This window comes from Helianthus annuus, chromosome 8 (genome assembly GCF_002127325.2).
Source record: "Helianthus annuus cultivar XRQ/B chromosome 8, HanXRQr2.0-SUNRISE, whole genome shotgun sequence".
Classification (NCBI taxonomy): Eukaryota; Viridiplantae; Streptophyta; class Magnoliopsida; order Asterales; family Asteraceae; genus Helianthus; species Helianthus annuus.
Genome location: NC_035440.2, coordinates 19,117,757 through 19,139,333, shown reverse-complemented (window position 1 = coordinate 19,139,333; position 21,577 = coordinate 19,117,757). Strand labels below are relative to the sequence as shown.

General features: G+C 40.3%; 2 long non-coding RNA genes across 4 annotated transcripts; both read right to left on the bottom strand.

Annotated features, from left to right (window-relative positions):
- Positions 1–254: 254 nt before the first annotated feature.
- On the bottom strand, positions 255–3,563 carry LOC110872278. Of its 3 annotated transcripts, none has more exons than XR_004864790.1 (6): positions 2,557–3,563; positions 2,366–2,453; positions 1,617–1,790; positions 970–1,149; positions 702–893; positions 255–589 (listed from the first exon to the last, which is right to left on the bottom strand). It is a non-coding gene; the product is annotated as an uncharacterized LOC110872278 (long non-coding RNA). The 3 variants fall into 3 exon arrangements; XR_002554348.2 differs by having other exon boundaries at positions 255–893; positions 2,557–2,836; positions 3,376–3,563; XR_004864789.1 differs by having other exon boundaries at positions 255–893; positions 2,557–3,559.
- Positions 3,564–3,859: 296 nt separating this feature from the next.
- LOC110870892 lies at positions 3,860–5,178 on the bottom strand. Its single transcript, XR_002553329.2, has 4 exons — positions 4,934–5,178; positions 4,682–4,848; positions 4,323–4,399; positions 3,860–4,227 (listed from the first exon to the last, which is right to left on the bottom strand). It is a non-coding gene; the product is annotated as an uncharacterized LOC110870892 (long non-coding RNA).
- Positions 5,179–21,577: the final 16,399 nt, after the last annotated feature.

The following is a 21,577-nucleotide window of genomic DNA, read 5'->3' as shown; positions in this document are numbered from 1 at the left end:
CTTCGCAAATTACATAAAGTTATGTCGTAAGTTAAACTCGAGTAAAACCATAACCAATTTAAATGTACCAAATTTATTATAACTAGGTTTTAATCCCCGCGCGCATTGCGGCGCCTTGTGTTAAGCCGAATAATTCTCTAAAAAAAGGTAGGTCATCTCATCATTTTACCAGTAAAAACTGTTACATATGTCATTTTCTTTTCAAGTCTCGATCGTTAAGTTATAAAATTAGATTCATAAAGTCAAGAATGTTAGAAAGCACGAACCTCAAATTCATATTTCTGAAATCAAAAGCAAAACTAATGTTAAAAGAAAAAAAAAACTCAACATTAATTTAAATCAAACAAAGCTCTCAAAAAATCATATCTAGGGTCCTTAAAGTTTTCATTTGTCATAGTGAGTGGAAGAGCCGCCGGCCGGAGTAATTAGAACATGCTCGTTTTATGACTGCTGATCATTGCCATTCTAACCCTTTATCACCTTTGAGAACAACCCACTCTAACGCTTTCGTGATGAAATAAGTCGGCAACTACATTCTCAAGCCTTTATAAATCACATTTTCTACGTAGATTATCAGTATAATGAATGCCTGTTGTCATAAATGGGCCGAGTAAAACAACGGCATGACAAAAAATGGGCTCATGTTAAAATGGGTTGGCTGTGGAAACAGGTAACAAAACGGGTTCACCTACTATACATACCATTGTCGATCCGTATTCACGTGATCCAGCAAAGGGTGGATTTGAACGTAAACATATTCAGATTCTAACGAACCTGATATTTCTCTAAATCATTTGTAAGCGCGACGACGTCACCTTTACAGGTCCGTATTTAAACAGATTACTGTTGAGTGTCTTGCCACGTCTTCATAAATCTCAAATGGTTTATAAAATCTGACAGTAATTTGGATAAGTGTTTACACTAAAAAAAGGAAATTGAGTATATATGTAGATGGTTCAAGTTGCTTACTGCTCAAGTTCGAGGGAAGGTCAACAACCAAGAATGCCAATGAGTGTTGGACGTCTTGGTTCCAATTCAGTAACATAATTGTTTTGCTGTTAAATAAGTTGTCGCTTGTCCTAGTCAAAAGCAAGTGCATTCCTTTGGATATGAGTATGTGCTTTCTTTTAGTGTCACTCATTGCTGATCCTGAGTGGAATAAGTATGTTAATGCATTTTTCACAAACTCTCATCAACAAATGAAAAAAATTATATAAATTAAAGTTCATTTTAACGCGTTACGTTTAACCATCCAATCAAAGAAGATCATTCTTGTAAAAATGATATTTCTTGCAAAGTTTCAAAGATGACCAAGCTGACATGGCTGCATTCTTTTCAGTTCGCCTTTGGTTCACCGTAAATGTAAACATTTTAACCACTTTTGATTCAGTTAAGTCACGTTTCATTTTAGACAAAAGCAAATCTATTATGAGAAAAATAGGCCAGATAAAGGGTAACTTTCAAATCATTCGACCCATTTGACCCATTTAATTTCCGAACCCCTTTACTATTTATCAAGACAATCCTAGCAGAGCATTAATGTGAAGTGTATAACAAAAAAAATTGTGGTAGAAAATGTAATAATCGAATGGTAATTTATGAGTTTTAGAGTTTACCGGGATCAACAACCATTGACACTAGAAGAACAATTCAGGAAATAGACTACAAAGATCTCTGCTTGCCAATCGTGGTCACGGGAAGGCAGCTTCACTTAGTTTTTTAATTGCTGGAGCAGATTTGTTTTGAAATCCTGAGGCTACTAAATATAAATTAAGAACCTTTTGTAGTTGCTGCAAAGGGTAGTAATAATGAATATTAGTGTCCAAACATGAAAACAAAAGTGAGAGAGACAAAAGATGGATACAAAAGTATTGAAAACATGTTATTTTGCCCTATACATGCAAATAACAAAATAAGGTAACGTTTTTATAACTCGACCATTGTGTATGAAAAGCAAATCAAACTTTCAAAGGTATAATAGTAGGTTGGTTATTGGTAGAAGTTTTTCAAATGAAAAACTCAATTTTTATGTCCACCATTCTGCTTATTTATGTTTTCAGATTCATATCTTATATATGTGTACAAAGATTTAGATTTACCATATTGATAGTTATTTATTATTTGAATAATGTAGCTCTATTTCGAGACAGGAATCATTAATTTATACTTACATACATATAATCAAATATATTGTTTTAAAAAAATGAATCAGTATTTGCCACCAAACGTGTACGCATCTCAATCATTCTTTCCCCAAATCAACTAAATCCAAACCCTTTGATAAGAGCTTCACCGCCCCCGGAATCACTTTCATGCCCGATACCATCTTTATCGGTCCCTGAACCCCCAAGAAAAGCAAACTTACAATGTAAAAAGGAGTGGCCGGAATCTCTCTAGAACGGAGTTCGTATCTGAAATCACCGCCATCGCTATAACCAGAACCAGCATCATAACTATAACCAGAACCACCGACATCGCCTTCAGATTCAGTAACCATAATATTTCTATTTAAACAAATCACAATCATGGATTATAAGCCTGTAAGACTTTATGTACCTCATTTTTGTTGGTTTATCGTCAGAATTTGGAGACACGCCATCGTCAATGACGGATTGATCATTGCCTATTGAAACCCTAACCCTAAGCCGTCGTTGGCCTTGTGCTTGCACCACTACCATCGTTCCTTGATTCTCGATTTATAGAAGAGAGGCATTCACGCACATGAAAGGGGTTGTCGCCGGAGCACCGCCATGCCTCCGGCTTCCGTCGCAGGCTATTCTTCTCCGGAAAGTGGTTTTCGCCGGAGCACCGCCATGCCTCCGGGAACTTTCTCTCTCTGCTTTCACTTGTCTCTTTCAGACGTGGTATAAGATCTTGAGACAATGTGGCATACCACCATAACACGTGTCTCTTCATAACCCAAAACAAAAATTTATCTACACGTGTCCAACCCCTTCTCCTATGACGCTCTAACCTACCGTTAAATACACTATCCATTTCAATTGTCATATTAACATATAGTAATAATAATAATTGATATTAATTGGGTTTAGGGATTCTTCAGTAAATATTCTAATTGTAACCTATTTCATCCATTACATCTACATAAAACTTTTATTTTCCTTAAAACTCATAAAACTAATAAAAATATACAAGTTCATATTGTTGTTCCTTACCATTATACCGTTGTAGGAGCCTAATGTTGATGATAGTCTCTAATTACAGCCTCAAACTTTCTGATATGCAAGCCAATAACACTTCACAGGTTATTAACCGATAGTGACTACCAACCAATAAAACACCAATATTTAAACCCTAATCTGTTCAAACTCATTAAACTCAAGAATGGGAGGAATTTTAGGCTAAGTTTCTTACCAATCGAACCCTAGCCGCTGATGATTTGAGTCGAAGGCGGCGACTTTCCGATCCAGCCACCGAACCGCCTCTAGAACCTTCGAACCCTGGCGGATCTCTCTTTTCCTTCGGCATCTCTCTTTCTCTCTCCCTCTGCCTCCCTCTCTCTCTCACTTTCTCCCGTTTTTCTTAGCCCCTCCCTCCTCTCTCGTTTTGGCAAGTGGAGAATGAGAAGGAGTTGAGGGAGAACACCTGGAAAATGGTCCACGCGCGTGGTGTATCAACAATAAGGCGTGGACCATTCAAGAGATGACAAACCTAAAACACTATTCATTCACTTCAAATTCAAATATTAACAGATATTATTAATTATTAATACTAGTGGGAGACCCGCGCGTTGCGGCGAAGTAAATAATACGGGGCGTGAACATATCACAAACTTACCCGCAGCACTTCACATCTACTATACCCGTAAGGTATACTACTTTCTACTAACATTCTGGTCCTGAAATCATTTCAGTGCTACTCCTTACATTCAATATAAACAACTTCAAATTCAACATAATCCTAAATACCGAATCCTCGGGTTTAAGTAACCAAAACTTACACTCAAATCCACCACATACACAACCATATTTCTATAGCAACCAAACTACCAACAAACAAATAATTTCCAAAAAGAAATAATAAAAAAAAGCTTCTACCACAATAGTCCAGATGGTACAATTCATCCCTGTCAGCTTCGAGATATTCACCGATGTTTATTCGAATCCTTTGGCAGGAACTATCGCATGCCAGCATTGGATTGTTAGGCCATAGCTTCTCAATTGTTCTGTCAATCATGCCTTCAACAAACTTGTATGGTGCAAGTTTCTTCCAAAATATTGGGTTAAACAAAAGAAAATGACAAGATTTAGTCTAATGAACTCTTAACTAAAACTATTTGAAAATAAATTTTTATTACTCACTTTGTCATATGCATCCTTAAAGTATCGAGCCACGTCATCAATGACATCGCCAAAACGAAGATCCATTGTTAGTAAACCTGTTTCAAAAATAAATTACTCAAATAATTTTATATTTTTAATAGAAAGCCCATTGGTGCATTTAATCGAACACTTCATAGACAAAAACAAAAGTTAATCACAAACAATAACAAATATAGAAGTTTCTTTGAAGTCAAGCTCACAACTCATCAAATCCGTAACAGATATAAAAAGACTGCCCATAGAAACTCGATCAAACGAAAGAGAAATCACTGATTTAACATCATCTATGCTTAAGAACCCCCCGTGTTCATACAGGGAAATCAAAATAGAATAAATACCTGAGGTGCTTTTTCAACGATTTCCTGAACGTAGCTTTCATCGAAACAACGTGGTGCACTTAGCGGAGGAGTGAAATGGGCTTTGTTTTGCTTACATCCGGGCGCCGTAAACTTCGCAGAGGAAGGAAGCCTTGATATGAGGGAGTAGAGCCTTTAGTCAATGTAAACTGTAAACAACAAAGTTAGTGAAGTTGAATGAGGTTTCTTCATGCCATGTTCTATTGATGCATCTTGAAGTTGAATGCCACTTACCACCATTTCACCAAAACGCCGACCACTAAATTTTCTTCATCTAAATAAGCATCAATAACTGCCTTGTATCTTGACAGAGAAAATACGAGCTTTGATAAATCATGAAAAAGAGTCAGTAAGTAATACAATTTTAAATTGGCATGTAAAACGAACATGTACATCTTGAAATCAGCTTTAAGCTTTGCAAGATAGTAAATACAGTATATAAGCTTTGCCGGCCATGAGGATATGGGTATATTCGGTATAATAATCTTTGTTGGGTATATTATATTATCACAAGTTACTCTAATCATAAATATGCCATTCAAGAATGATCATAAGTTACTCTAATCAGAAATATGCCATTCAAGAATGAAGAAGAATTTACTAAAATGCCAGCATCTTACTGTTTTGGTCAAAAATCACACAAGGATAATGTAACCAAACTTTATGTAAACGGAGTATGATGCTTGGTTAATTATAAAAGTAAAGGATCACTTCTGTGAGAAATATGCAAAGACACAATGATTTATACGAGGAAAAAGCCCTTGATCAATGTATTATCTCCGGCATAAAAAACCTCGGGTGATGGCAACTACCGATCACCAACTTCAATATAAGAAAAATATAGTTACAACTTCGGATGATAATGAGCTGAGTACAAGGATCACTATAGTTTCGAGTGTCTAAGCGTGTGAGAATTGTGTTGTGTGTGTTCTTCCAAATGAGGAAGAGTGGTATTTATACAAGTGTAGGTGGCCTATTTTAGGTAAAAAGACTAATAATCAGCTCATTACCCCTTTAGAAATAATAGACAATCTAGCCTAAATTGCCGTCCTTAAATCAAGCTAAGTTTCCATATCCTTTGCAACGTCTATTTCCGATTAAGCTAATGCCATAATTGTGAAGACGCGTCCCTTGATTATGATGCTAAGAGCGTATCCTGCTAGATGTTCCTGCAAAATAACATTGTTTTAAACGAAGGTAACTGTTAGCATGAGGATCCTTTGATGGTCCATGATCCTGATCCTGAAGTCCTGCTGAGGATCACTGTCTGCCAAAGAAACAAGGATCACTGGTTAGGATCACGTATAAGGATCACGTATAATAAAAATCCAGCCCTAACAATTGCCCCCAAAATATAAGGAGTTTATTGTAAATTAATGAGTTATATTTTGCTTTGATCTTATCTTCAACGGACTACTCGGATAACTAGCCGTTATAAGCGGACTAGCCGTTGTGATCATTACGTCAATGAAGTGACATCCCTGCAAATCATGATTATAAATAGGAGATAGGGTTGGGATCACTCTGCATTTAAATTCGATATAACTTCCCTTTATAATTTCTACCGAAGATCGATCAGGTATTCTCTTTTCTTTTTCATTCTTCCTCCTCTTACTCTGTTTTTCTGCTCCCTGTTTTTATTTTGCTGTGAGGATGTTGCTCCGAAACTCTCCCCATAAGGATCACGAGAAGAGCAGTCCCCTGAAAAGCCAAGGGATCATTAAGGACTCTCCTACGGAGAGATGTTGCTTTACCGATGCTCATGTTGACAGGATCCGTCACTGTTTTCCGGCGGATACCGTCTTCAAGTCTTTTACTCCCACCGCTCTGAGTGATTTCGTTTCCGACGCCTGGGTGGCCTTTCCTGCAACTCCGTTTACCATAGGATATTCATACCTTTTTCCAGCCTTCACCCAGTCCTTCTTTTCTCTGACCGGTATGTCCTATATCCAGGCCATGCCGATGATCTGGAGGGTTCTGTGTACCCTTGAGAGGATCATCGAGCAGGAGGGGATTGACTTAGGGATGCCGGAGCTGGCCGAGTTATATGATCTCACCACATTTGGTTCCTGTCGATACTTGTTGAAACGGAAAGCTGGAGAGGATCACCCTGTTTTTAAGGTCACAAAAAATGATACCAACTGGAAGCGACGATTCTTCTTTGTTAGGAGAGATACCATCCCTAACGGGGAGGATCTGCCCAAGGAGTGGGCTACTCATGGTAGGATAGAGGATCCTTGAAGGATCACCATCAGACTTGTCTCTTATGATGAGGATCACTAATGTCTTTTTTGTCTTTTGTGTTTTTTCAGCTATATCCGTTACTCATCTCAAGTTAACTCCTGCTGCAAGAGAGAGAGTTTTAGCTTTCAAGAAGCTTGATCCTGAGACCAGAAGTTTTCAAGTCACCATCCAAGATTCACAAGAAGTATCCTCCGCATCTGCCACAATGTCAAGTAAGTATCCTTACCAAAAAGTAAGTTCTATGCAAAAGTATTAAATTAGTTAGGAGACTTATCTTGTTTTGATTGTGTAGGTGCTGGGAAATCTGCTAAGTCCGCCAAGTCTGCCTCCTTGTTTGGGGTTGATGATCTTGCCAACGTCAAGTCTTCGAAGAAGAAGACTCCTGCTGCTAGTCCCTCTGCTTCAGCCCCTAAATTACCCATTAGGGGTAAGGGAAAGAAGAGGAAGACTTCTGAGGATCTCCAAGGATTTCCCCTGATTCGTCAGTAGTTTCTTGATTCTGTCAACGAGGTTAGTGTTTTGGTCAAAAATCACACAAGGATAATGTAACCAAACTTTATGTAAACGGGGTATGATGCTTGGTTAATAATAAAAGTAAAGGATCACTTTTATGAGAAATATGCAAAGACACAATGACTTATACGAGGAAAAAGCCCTTGATCAATGTATGATCTCCGGCATAAAAAACCTCGGGTGATGGCAACTACCAATCACCAACTTCAATATAAGAAAAATATAGTTACAACTTCGGATGATAATGAGCTGAGTACAAGGATCACTATAGTTTCGAGTGTCTAAGCGTGTGAGAATTGTGTTGTGTGTTGTCGTGTTTTCTTCCAAATGAGGAAGAGTGGTATTTATACAAGTGTAGGTGACCTATTTTAGGTAAAAAGACTAATAATCAGCTCATTACCCCTTTAGAAATAAAAGACAATCTAGCCTAAATTGCCGCCCTTAAATCAAGCTGAGTTTCCATATCCTTTGCAACGTCTATCTTTGATTAAGCTCATGCTATAATTGTGAAGACGCGTCCCTTGATTATGATGCTAAGAGCGTATCCTGCTAGATGTTCCTGCAAAATAACATTATTTTAAACGAAGGTAACTGTTAGCATGAGGATCCTTTGATGGTCCATGATCCTGATCCTGAAGTCCTGCTGAGGATCACTGTCTGCCAAAGAAACAAGGATCACTGGTTAGGATCACGTATAAGGATCACGTATAATAAAAATCCAGCCCTAACAATTGCCCCCAAAATATAAGGAGTTTATTGCAAATAAACGAGTTATGTTTTGCTCTGATCTTATCTTCAACGGACTATTTGGATAACTAGCCGTTATAAGCGGACTAGCCGTTGTGATCATTATGTCACAGATGTGACAATCCCTGCAAATCATGATTATAAATAGGAGATAGGGTTAGGATCACTCTGCATTTAAATTCGAGATATCTTCCCTTTATAATCGTTACCGAAGATTGACCAGGTACTCTCTTCTTCTCTCTTTCTTTTGCTCTGTTTTTTCTGCTTTTACTCTGTTTCTGTTCCATCATGAGTATGTTGCTTCGAAATTCTCCACATAAGGATTCCAAGAAGAGCAGTCCCCTAAAAAGCCAAGGGATCATCAAGGACTCTCCTACGGAGAGATGTTGCTTTACTGATGCTCATGTAGACAGGATTCGTCATTGCTTTCCGGCGAATGCTGTTTTCAAGTCCTTCACACCTACTGCTCTGAGCGACTTTGTTTCAGACGTTTGGGTGGCCTTTCCTGCTACTCCGTTCACCATAGGGTATTCGTATCCTTTTCCATCCTTCACCCAATCCTTCTTTTCTTTAACCGGCATATCTTATATCCAAGCTATGCCGATGATCTGGAGGGTCCTGTATACCTTCGAGAGGATCATCGAGCAGAAGGGAATTGATTTGGGGATGGCAGAGTTGGCCGCACTTTATGATCTTACCACGTTCGGTTCTTGCCGATATCTGCTAAAATGGAAAGCTGGGGAGGATCACCCTGTCTTCAAGGTTACTAAGAATGACACAAACTGGAAGCGTCGCTTTTTCTTTGTTAGAAGGGATACCATCCCAGATGGGAAGGATCTGCCCAAGGAATGGGCCACTCATGGTAGGGTAGAGGATCCTGGAAGGATCACTATCAGACTTGTCTCATACGATGAGGATCACTGACGTCTTTTTTATTTTTTATGCAGCTATATCCATTGCTTATCTTAAGTTAACCCCTGCTGCAAGAGAAAGAGTCTTAGCTTTTAAAAAGCTCAATCCTGAGGTCAGAAGTTTCCAAGTCTCCGTCCAAGATTCACAGGAAGTATCCTCCGCATCTGCCACTATGTCAAGTAAGTATCCTTGTAAAAAGTAAGTTATATGCTAGATTGTTTAATTAGTAAGGGAACTTATCTTGTTTTGATTGTGTAGGTGTTGGGAAGTCTGCCAAATCTGCCAAGTCTGCCTCCAAGTTCGGGATCGATGAACTTGCCAACGTCAAGTCTTCACGAAAGAAGGCTTCTGTTGCCAGTCCCTCTGCTTCAGCTCCTAAAGCACCTGTTAGAAGTAAGGGGAAGAAGAGGAAGGCTCCTGAGGATCTTCAAGGATTCCCCCTGATCCGCCAATAGTTCCTTGACTATGTCAATGAGGTAAGGATTATTGCCCCTGTTGGTTATCCTTCTCGAATATCCTGCTTGTATATCCTGCTTTTTTGAGGATCACCTGATCCTGAACTTACCTTTTTTCTCTTTTGCAGAAACTTGCTGAGATTGAGACCTACCTTGGCCACGTCGAGGATCAGGAGAGCCAAATCGCCGACCTCCAACAAATGGGCGTGTTAAAGGATCTCAAGATAGCCGATCTTGAGAAGGAGCTCCGGGCTACAAAGGATGAGGCTGCTCAAAGGCTAATTGACATGGATGGCGAGAAGCAGGAGATCATCCAGGATGCCAAGGTCTCTGCCGCAACTGCTATGTACAAGATACAACTACAAATGGCTGCGGAGGCTCAGGATCCTGCCTTTGACAAGAGCTCATGGGACGTGGAGGGTTGGAAGGCAAGATTGGCGGAGCTGGAGGATGAGGATGAGGCTGAGGAGATCCCCATGCTGGAAGGTGGTGATGCTGAGAAGGATCAGGGTGGAGAAGCTGGTGGTGATGAAGCAGCAAAGGTGTGAGCTGCTGGATTGGGCGATGATGGATATTTCGAGACTAGGCCGGAGCCCAATTTTTTAGGATTGGTAGTGGTTTTTTTTGTGGTTGTTGATGGTTTGTGAACAATTTATGGTCTGTAATCTTTGAACAATAGTTTTTAGGGTAAAGGATCCTGGATCCTTCGAACAATAGGTAGGATTACAAAAGGTGGAGGGATCCTCTGTTTGGGGGATGAAGCCTTTGTGATCCTGCCGCTTTTAATTTTCTGCACCTGTTAAGACCGCAAAGACAATGGACACCCTTTGCTAACCCATGTGGACGGGACACGTTTTGCTGGTAGAAATGTGGGTTGGCAATTTTGACAACTTTTTTGAAAAGGGTTAAAGATCCTTTTGTTAATAATATAACCTTAATTTTTCTGGCTTATCTCGTGTTGTTATCCTTTAATTATCTTCTTGTTTCTCAATTGTTTTTGTAGTATATTTGTTAAAGTGACAAGAGTTAAAAATATGCTTAATAAATTTAGGATATGATCCTAGATCAAATATCCTCATATTGAAGATTCTCAAAGTACTTTAGTTCAAGGATCATAGGTTCGGTTGTCAAAGTGTAAGGGTTGGTTAGGATAACGAGTATAATAAAAAATAGTTAAGGATCATACCTGAGGATCCAAGTTAGGATCCTAACCTTCAACCGAGACAATCGTAGATAAGATTTTGATGGACAATAAGGATTAAGGATCCTTATGTGTTTTAACTTTGACAATCCTGAAAGATGAAACATAACTGGTTAGGATCACGTATAAGGATCACGTATAATAAAAATCCAGCCCTAACAGTTAGGATCACTGCCCCTGTTGGTTATCCTGATGGTTTTTGAGGATCACCTGTGTCTGATGTCATATCTTGTTGTTTTTGCAGAAACTTACTGAAATAGAGACTTATGTTAACCACGTTGAAGATCAGGATCGCCAAATTGCCGACCTCCAACAGATGGGTGTGCTGAAGGATCTCAAGATAGCCGATCTTGAGAAGGAGCTCCGGGCTACCAGGGATGAAGCTGTCAAAGCATTGATCAAGTTTGACTACGAGAAGCATGATATCACCCAGGATGTAGGTACCAGCCATTCTTTGTTGGTAGCTTGCCATCCTTATCCTAGCCAGATCCCTGATTTCCTCAATAGTATCCAAATCCTGAGCCAGGATTGTAGCATTCTCTTCAGGATCACGAGCACTTGTTCTAGCAGTTGGGATTACCATCTCTGTTGGGATCACTGCTTCTGCCCCAAATACTAAAGAGAAAGGTATTTGACCAGTGGCATTCTTGGGAGTTGTCCTATCAGCCCATAGCACATAAGGTAACTCTTCTGCCCATTTTCCCTTCTTGGATCCTAGCTTCTTCTTTAAATTGTTGATGATGATCTTGTTGGATGATTCTGCTTGGCCATTGTCTTGTGGATGAACTGGTGTTGATGTTATCATCTTGATTCCCCAACTGTCACAAAAGTTAGTAGTTCTGCTTCCAATGAATTGGGAACCATTATCACATACAATTTCAGAGGGAATGCCAAATCTAGTTATAATGTTTCTTTTGATAAAGGATATAACTTCTTTCTCTCTGACTTGAGCAAAAGCTTCAGCTTCTATCCATTTAGAGAAGTAGTCAGTCATGGCAAGCATAAATACTTTTCCACCAGGTGCTTTAGGGAGCTTGCCAACTATATCCATCCCCCATCTCATGAATGGCCAAGAGGATGGTATGGGGTGTAGCAATTCAGCTGGTTGATGAAGGATATTGCTGTGTCTTTGACAAGGATCACATTTCCTAGCATATTCTACAGCATCCCTTTTCATGGTTGGCCAGTAGTATCCTGTTCTAAGGATTCTTGAGAATAATGCCCTGCCCCCAGTGTGGTTTCCACAATCTCCTTTATGGAAGTCTCTCAACACTTCTTCAATCTCAGGATCCTCAATACATCTTAAATATGGTCCTGCAAGGGATCGTTTATATAGCACATTATTTAAGATTGTAAATTGAGATACCTTGATCCTGAAAGCTCTAGGATTTTCTCCTATTGGAATCTCTCCGTCTTGCAAGCATTTCATTATTGGTGAGACCCATGATCCTGAATAAGATTGAGCTTCTTCACTAGGGATTACTGCAGTATCCTCTTCTATTTCCATGGCCACTTGATTTTCAATAACAGGAGCCAGGATATGGATGATAGGGATACTTATGTCTTCTGGAATTTTTAAGGATGATCCTAAGTTGGCCAATGCATCAGCTTCCGTGTTATCCTCCCTTGGTACCTGTGTTAAGCTGAAAGAAACAAAAGATAGTGCCAATTCTTTGACTATCTCTAGATATTTGGTTAGTTTTTCACCTTTAACAGCATAGGATCCATTAAAGTGATTGGTGATCAATAATGAGTCTACATATACTTCAAGATATTTTACCCCCATATCCTTAGCAATTTGCAAGCCAGCAATTAAGGCTTCATATTCAGCCTCATTGTTGGTTGCTTGGAACTCACAGGCTATGGAGTGGGGTATTATGTCCCCCTGTGGCGATTTTAGTAGTATCCCGAGCCCTGTGCCCTTGACATTTGAGGATCCATCAGTGTGTAGTATCCAAGGATCCTTGGTCTCATCCAGCTGTTGGACTTCCAATTCTGCTTCTTTTTGTAGATCACTTCTGAAATCAGCCACAAAGTCAGCTAGTGCTTGGGATTTAATGGCTGTTCTTGGCTCATATCTTATATCATGGGCACTAAGCTTTACTGCCCACTTAGCCATTCTTCCTGACATCTCTGGTTTCCTGAGGACATTCTTAATTGGAAAGTTAGTTCTAACAACAATAGTATGGGTTTCAAAATAATGCCTTAACTTAGTTGATGCCATGATTAATGCAAGAATAAGTTTTTCGAGGTGTGAGTACCTGGATTCGGCATCAAGTAAACTCTTACTTACATAGTAGATAGGATATTGTGTACCTTCGTGATCCTTCACAAGGACAGCACTTACAGCGGTTGAGGATACCGCCAAATATAAGGATAACACATCTCCTTTTTCGGGTTTTGATAATGCTGGTGCTGAGGACATATATTCTTTAAGGGCTTGTAAAGCATTCTCATGCTTCTCAGTCCATTCAAACTTCTTGTTCTTCCTTAGGATATCGTAAAATTCTTTACATTTTTCTGAGGATTTTGATATGAACCTGTTCAGAGCCGCTATCCTGCCTGTTAGCCTTTGCACATCCTTAGCATTGGCAGGGGACTTGATGTTTACTAGTGCTTTAATTTGCTCCGGACTTGCTTCAATGCCTCTCTGAGTTACCATATATCCTAGGAATTTACCTGCCTTAACACCAAAGTGGCACTTTGAAGGATTAAGCTTCATGTTATATTTATCAAGGATATCAAATGCTTCTTCCAAATCCCTTAGGTGATCCTCAGCTTTCTTTGATTTGACTACCATATCATCTATGTATACTTCCATAGTTTGTCCAATTTGATCTTTGAACATCATATTCACCAGCCTTTGATATGTTGCACCTGCATTTCTTAATCCAAAAGGCATGGCAATATAACAATACAAACCTGTTGGGGTCATAAATGCTGTATCCTCTTGGTCAGATGGTTCCATCTGAATTTGTTGGAATCCAGATGATGCATCCATAAAGGTTAACAGTTCATGCCCCGCTGTTGCATCCACCATGGAGTCAATGTGGGGTAATGGGAAAGGATCCTTGGGACATGCCTTATTCAGATCAGTGAAATCGACACATACCCTCCACTTTCCGTTTTTTCTTTTGGACAACGACCACATTGGCTAACCATTTTGGATACTTTACCTCTCTGATCATACCTGCTCGAAGTAGTCTCTCTACTTCTTCTTGGATAATGGCATTCCTCTCTGGTGCAAACTTCCTCCTTTTTTGATGGATTGGTTTGATAGACCTGTCAATGCCAAGTTTGTGAGTAATGATATCCTTAGATATACCTGTCATATCTTCATGTTTCCAAGCAAAGGTAGATTTTCTTCTTTTGAGGAAGGATATTAAGTCTTCTTTCATCTTGCCAAGGATCCATGATCCAATATAGATTTTTGATTCAGGATCACTAGGATCCAAGAGGATTTCGTCCACATCTTGTTCCCTTGCCTCCAAGACATTCCTCGGAGGATACTGTAATTGCTATTGCTCCCTTGGCTTCGAGGTTGGCTTCATGGATGAGGTATAACAATCCTTAGCCTCCTGCTGATCACTGTCGATCTTGATTATTCCCCATGGGCTAGGGAGCTTCACACATTGATGGTAGGTGGATAGGACTGCTTTCATATCATGTATCCAAGGCCTGCCAAGGATAACATTGCAACAAGACAAACAGTCAATAACACAAAATTTCTGATAATTATGTAATCCTTCCACGTAGATTGGGAGTTTGATGTCCCCCAGAGTTTTCTTCGTTTCTCCACTGAATCCTACAAGCACGGAGGATCTTGGTGTGATGTCTGATTCTGGGATACCCATTTTCTTCAGAACATCAAGCTGGATAATGTTCACTTAGCTTCCTCCATCGATAAGGATCCTGCGGACAAAATGGATAGAGATAAAGAGAGTAATAACTAGACCATCATGATGAGGATCCTGAATGTTAAAACGTTATCATCTTCCCTTCTGAGACACTTGATGTCCTAATAGGCCTTTCTCCATTATCCATTTTTTACTCCTTCGCATGTCTTTTGGCCGCCGAGAAGGATGTACCACAGATGTCTGATCCTCCAGAAATAAAGTTGATCACTTGTGCGTTTGCCGGGGGTGCTGGAGCCTTTTCAGGGATCCTTTCAGGATCCTGAGTCCTTTGCTTTTTTCTTCCCAATACTTCTTTTAGGTGCCCCTTGCTTAACAGATATCCAATCTCTTTTCTTAAAGCTATGCACTCTTCAGTTAGATGCCCGAAGTCCTCATGGTATGCACACCATTTTGACTTGTCTTTAGTCCCGGATGGTTTATCATTCTTCCTGGGCCACCTAGCTTTTTCGCCTAGATTCTGCATTGCAAGGATTAGTTCATGATTATCAACGGAAAAACAATATTCTGAGATTGGAGGATAATCTTCATCATCCTCTTCTTGGTCAACAGCATGCACATTCTGGTTCTCATTTCTATGGTAGGATTTGAATTTGTTGTTCTTGAAGGAGGATCCTTGCTTCTCCTGTTTTGAGGATCCTGCTTGTCTCTCCTGGATCCTCTTGTCATCTTCTAGCCGGATGAACCTGAGTGCTCGAGTTCTTACTTCATCTAGATTCCTGCATGGTGTCATAACAAGATCATCATAGAATAATGAATCCTTAAGCAGTCCCATTTTGAAGGCTTCAACAGCCGTAGCCATATCCAAGTTGGGAATGTCCAAGGATTCTTTACTAAATTTAGTTATATAATCCCTTAATGATTCATTATGATTTTGAGTTATCCTGTACAAATCACTAGTTAATCTTTCAAATTTTCTACTACAAGAGAATTGGTTATTGAATAAATTAACTAAATTGGCAAATGAAGTAATAGAGTAAGGGGGAAGACTTAGCAGCCATTTAAGAGCTGATCCAGTAAGAGTGGATCCAAATCCTTTACATAGGCATGCTTCCTTCAACTTTTCTGGGATAGGATTGATCTCCATCCTCTCCCTGTATTGTGCTATATGCTCCTCTGGATCCGTTGTGCCATCATACAGCTTCATAGTAGGGATATGGAACCTTTTGGGTACCTCTGCATCACAAATTGGTGGTGCAAAGCGAGATACCTTGTGGCTTCCATCTGAAATCTCCGGGATAGGCTTGACTATCCCCGGAACACTTGAGATCATATCTTTAAGCTTCTGCAATTCCCTGGCCATAGCATGATTGACACCTGTATCCTGCATGAATCCATGGTTAGTGGTAAGATAGTTATTTAAAGTGTTACCTCCCATTGGGTTCAAGTTAGTGAATCCATATTGCTGGGATTCTGGTATAACGGATGGACCAGTGGAAGCAATGGTCTGCATTGGAATGAAGTCCCCTTGATGGACATCTAGACTTCCTGTTTGCAAACTTTTTAGGGATCCTGGCATCTGGGAGGATCCTGGTATCTGGTAGGATCCTGGTATCTGGGATGATCCTGGAACGAAGGAGGATCCTTGAACCTGGAATGAACCTGGAGCAAAGGAGGATCCTTGACCCTGGGATGATCCTGGAACAAAGTAGGATCCTTGAAACTGCTGTGCTCCCGGATAGGCTCCCGAATTCATGAAGGATCCCATATGCTGGGGATAGGATCCTGCCGGCTGAAAGTGTGAGCCTGATGCCTGAGTCATTGCTGTCGATCCGAGGTGCAATCCTCTTGATTCTCCCATAATTTGCACGTCTGGAATTCCCGATGGCTGAGAAGTGATCATTGGAGTATCAAAGCTCAAGGATTTGGGCATCAGTGGGGAATGATCCTCTGCCGTTCTCTTTTGTCTTTTGAGATCTCCAATTTCCCTGAGGATCCTATCATTAGTTTCATCCTGCCGCTGCATACGATCCTTCATCTGCAAAATCAAAGTAAATACATCACTAGTACTGGGAATATAAGAATTCATAGCAGAAGAAGATGGAGGTTTAGAGTTAGTAGGAGTTTGTCTCTTCTCAGCATTCTTCTGGGATCCTGCCGGTGGAGGAGGTAGAGTGTTCTGAGATGAGGTGACTGCAGACATCGCCGTGGACATGTTTTTCAATGATGAAGCCATGTAATTCTCCGAAATGATTTTGAACAAAGAGTTTTCTTATGAATGAAGCACCAATTGCCCCACGGTGGGCGCCAAACTGTTTTGGTCAAAAATCACACAAGGATAATGTAACCAAACTTTATGTAAACGGGGTATGATGCTTGGTTAATAATAAAAGTAAAGGATCACTTTTATGAGAAATATGCAAAGACACAATGACTTATACGAGGAAAAAGCCCTTGATCAATGTATGATCTCCGGCATAAAAAACCTCGGGTGATGGCAACTACCGATCACCAACTTCAATATAAGAAAAATATAGTTACAACTTCGGATGATAATGAGCTGAGTACAAGGATCACTATAGTTTCGAGTGTCTAAGCGTGTGAGAATTGTGTTGTGTGTTGTCGTGTTTTCTTCCAAATGAGGAAGAGTGGTATTTATACAAGTGTAGGTGACCTATTTTAGGTAAAAAGACTAATAATCAGCTCATTACCCCTTTAGAAATAAAAGACAATCTAGCCTAAATTGCCGCCCTTAAATCAAGCTGAGTTTCCATATCCTTTGCAACGTCTATCTTTGATTAAGCTCATGCTATAATTGTGAAGACGCGTCCCTTGATTATGATGCTAAGAGCGTATCCTGCTAGATGTTCCTGCAAAATAACATTATTTTAAACGAAGGTAACTGTTAGCATGAGGATCCTTTGATGGTCCATGATCCTGATCCTGAAGTCCTGCTGAGGATCACTGTCTGCCAAAGAAACAAGGATCACTGGTTAGGATCACGTATAAGGATCACGTATAATAAAAATCCAGCCCTAACAATTGCCCCCAAAATATAAGGAGTTTATTGCAAATAAACGAGTTATGTTTTGCTCTGATCTTATCTTTAACGGACTATTCGGATAACTAGCCGTTATAAGCGGACTAGCCGTTGTGATCATTATGTCACAGATGTGACAATCCCTGCAAATCATGAATATAAATAGGAGATAGGGTTAGGATCACTCTGCATTTAAATTCGAGATATCTTCCCTTTATAATCGTTACCGAAGATTGACCAGGTACTCTCTTCTTCTCTCTTTCTTTTGCTCTGTTTTTTCTGCTTTTACTCTGTTTCTGTTCCATCATGAGTATGTTGCTTCGAAATTCTCCACATAAGGATTCCAAGAAGAGCAGTCCCCTAAAAAGCCAAGGGATCATCAAGGACTCTCCTACGGAGAGATGTTGCTTTACTGATGCTCATGTAGACAGGATTCGTCATTGCTTTCCGGCGAATGCTGTTTTCAAGTCCTTCACACCTACTGCTCTGAGCGACTTTGTTTCAGACGTTTGGGTGGCCTTTCCTGCTACTCCGTTCACCATAGGGTATTCGTATCCTTTTCCATCCTTCACCCAATCCTTCTTTTCTTTAACCGGCATATCTTATATCCAAGCTATGCCGATGATCTGGAGGGTCCTGTATACCTTCGAGAGGATCATCGAGCAGAAGGGAATTGATTTGGGGATGGCAGAGTTGGCCGCACTTTATGATCTTACCACGTTCGGTTCTTGCCGATATCTGCTAAAACGGAAAGCTGGGGAGGATCACCCTGTCTTCAAGGTTACTAAGAATGACACAAACTGGAAGCGTCGCTTTTTCTTTGTTAGAAGGGATACCATCCCAGATGGGAAGGATCTGCCCAAGGAATGGGCCACTCATGGTAGGGTAGAGGATCCTGGAAGGATCACTATCAGACTTGTCTCATACGATGAGGATCACTGACGTCTTTTTTATTTTTTATGCAGCTATATCCATTGCTTATCTTAAGTTAACCCCTGCTGCAAGAGAAAGAGTCTTAGCTTTTAAAAAGCTCAATCCTGAGGTCAGAAGTTTCCAAGTCTCCGTCCAAGATTCACAGGAAGTATCCTCCGCATCTGCCACTATGTCAAGTAAGTATCCTTGTAAAAAGTAAGTTATATGCTAGATTGTTTAATTAGTAAGGGAACTTATCTTGTTTTGATTGTGTAGGTGTTGGGAAGTCTGCCAAATCTGCCAAGTCTGCCTCCAAGTTCGGGATCGATGAACTTGCCAACGTCAAGTCTTCACGAAAGAAGGCTTCTGTTGCCAGTCCCTCTGCTTCAGCTCCTAAAGCACCTGTTAGAAGTAAGGGGAAGAAGAGGAAGGCTCCTGAGGATCTTCAAGGATTCCCCCTGATCCGCCAACAGTTCCTTGACTATGTCAATGAGGTAAGGATTATTGCCCCTGTTGGTTATCCTTCTCGAATATCCTGCTTGTATATCCTGCTTTTTTGAGGATCACCTGATCCTGAACTTACCTTTTTTCTCTTTTGCAGAAACTTGCTGAGATTGAGACCTACCTTGGCCACGTCGAGGATCAGGAGAGCCAAATCGCCGACCTCCAACAAATGGGCGTGTTAAAGGATCTCAAGATAGCCGATCTTGAGAAGGAGCTCCGGGCTACAAAGGATGAGGCTGCTCAAAGGATAATTGACATGGATGGCGAGAAGCAGGAGATCATCCAGGATGCCAAGGTCTCTGCCGCAACTGCTATGTACAAGATACAACTACAAATGGCTGCGGAGGCTCAGGATCCTGCCTTTGACAAGAGCTCATGGGACGTGGAGGGTTGGAAGGCAAGATTGGCGGAGCTGGAGGATGAGGATGAGGCTGAGGAGATCCCCATGCTGGAAGGTGGTGATGCTGAGAAGGATCAGGGTGGAGAAGCTGGTGGTGATGAAGCAGCAAAGGTGTGAGCTGCTGGATTGGGCGATGATGGATATTTCGAGACTAGGCCGGAGCCCAATTTTTTAGGATTGGTAGTGGTTTTTTTTGTGGTTGTTGATGGTTTGTGAACAATTTATGGTCTGTAATCTTTGAACAATAGTTTTTAGGGTAAAGGATCCTGGATCCTTCGAACAATAGGTAGGATTACAAAAGGTGGAGGGATCCTCTGTTTGGGGGATGAAGCCTTTGTGATCCTGCCGCTTTTAATTTTCTGCACCTGTTAAGACCGCAAAGACAATGGACACCCTTTGCTAACCCATGTGGACGGGACACGTTTTGCTGGTAGAAATGTGGGTTGGCAATTTTGACAACTTTTTTGAAAAGGGTTAAAGATCCTTTTGTTAATAATATAACCTTAATTTTTCTGGCTTATCTCGTGTTGTTATCCTTTAATTATCTTCTTGTTTCTCAATTGTTTTTGTAGTATATTTGTTAAAGTGACAAGAGTTAAAAATATGCTTAATAAATTTAGGATATGATCCTAGATCAAATATCCTCATATTGAAGATTCTCAAAGTACTTTAGTTCAAGGATCATGGGTTCGGTTGTCAAAGTGTAAGGGTTGGTTAGGATAACGAGTATAATAAAAAATAGTTAAGGATCATACCTGAGGATCCAAGTTAGGATCCTAACCTTCAACCGAGACAATCGTAGATAAGATTTTGATGGACAATAAGGATTAAGGATCCTTATGTGTTTTAACTTTGACAATCCTGAAAGATGAAACATAACTGGTTAGGATCACGTATAAGGATCACGTATAATAAAAATCCAGCCCTAACAGTTAGGATCACTGCCCCTGTTGGTTATCCTGATGGTTTTTGAGGATCACCTGTGTCTGATGTCATATCTTGTTGTTTTTGCAGAAACTTACTGAAATAGAGACTTATGTTAACCACGTTGAAGATCAGGATCGCCAAATTGCCGACCTCCAACAGATGGGTGTGCTGAAGGATCTCAAGATAGCCGATCTTGAGAAGGAGCTCCGGGCTACCAGGGATGAAGCTGTCAAAGCATTGATCAAGTTTGACTACGAGAAGCATGATATCACCCAGGATGCTAAGGTCTCTGCTGCGATAACCATGTATAAGATCCAGCTGCAAATGGCTGCAGAGGCTCAGGATCCTTCCTTTGACAAAGGTACATGGGACGTGGAAGGTTGGAAGGCAAGGCTGGCAGAGTTGGAGGATGATGATGATGCTGAGGATATCCCTATGCTTGAAGGTGGAGATGCTGGTAAGGATCAGGGTGAAGCAAGTGGAGCTGGTGGTGATGGTGCAGCGAAGGTTTGAGCTGTAAGATTGGGCAATGATGGAAACTTCTAGACATAGCCGGAGCCCAATTTTTAAATTTTGGTAGTAGTTTTTGTGGTTGATGGTCTGTAATCTTTGAACAATAGTTTTTAGGGTTAAGGATCCTGGATCCTTTGGACAATAGGTAGGATTACAAAAGGTGGAGGGATCCTCTGTTTGGGGGATGAAGCCTTTGTGATCCTGCCGCTTTTACTTTCCTGCACCTGCTAAGACCGCAAAGACAATGGACACCCTTTGCCAACCCATGTGGACGGGCCACGTTTTGCTGGTAGAAATGTGGGTTGGCAATTTTGACAACTTTTGAAGGGTTAATCCTTTCGTTAATAAATAAAATCTTAAACTTTTGTCGCTTATCTTGTGTTATTATTTTTTTTATTTTCAATTGTTTCGGCACATGTTTGTTTGAGTAAGAAAAGTTTGAGCAAATTATGTTTAAGAAATTTAGGATATGATCCTGGATCAAATATCCTATAATCGAAAATTTTCAAGGTAGTTTATTTTAAGGATCATAGGTTCAGTTGTCAAGGTCTAAAGGTTATTCGAATGAATAATGAAATTAAAATAGTTAAGGATCATACCTGAGGATCCAAGTTAGGATCCTAACCTTTAATAGGGATAACCATAAGTAAAACTTT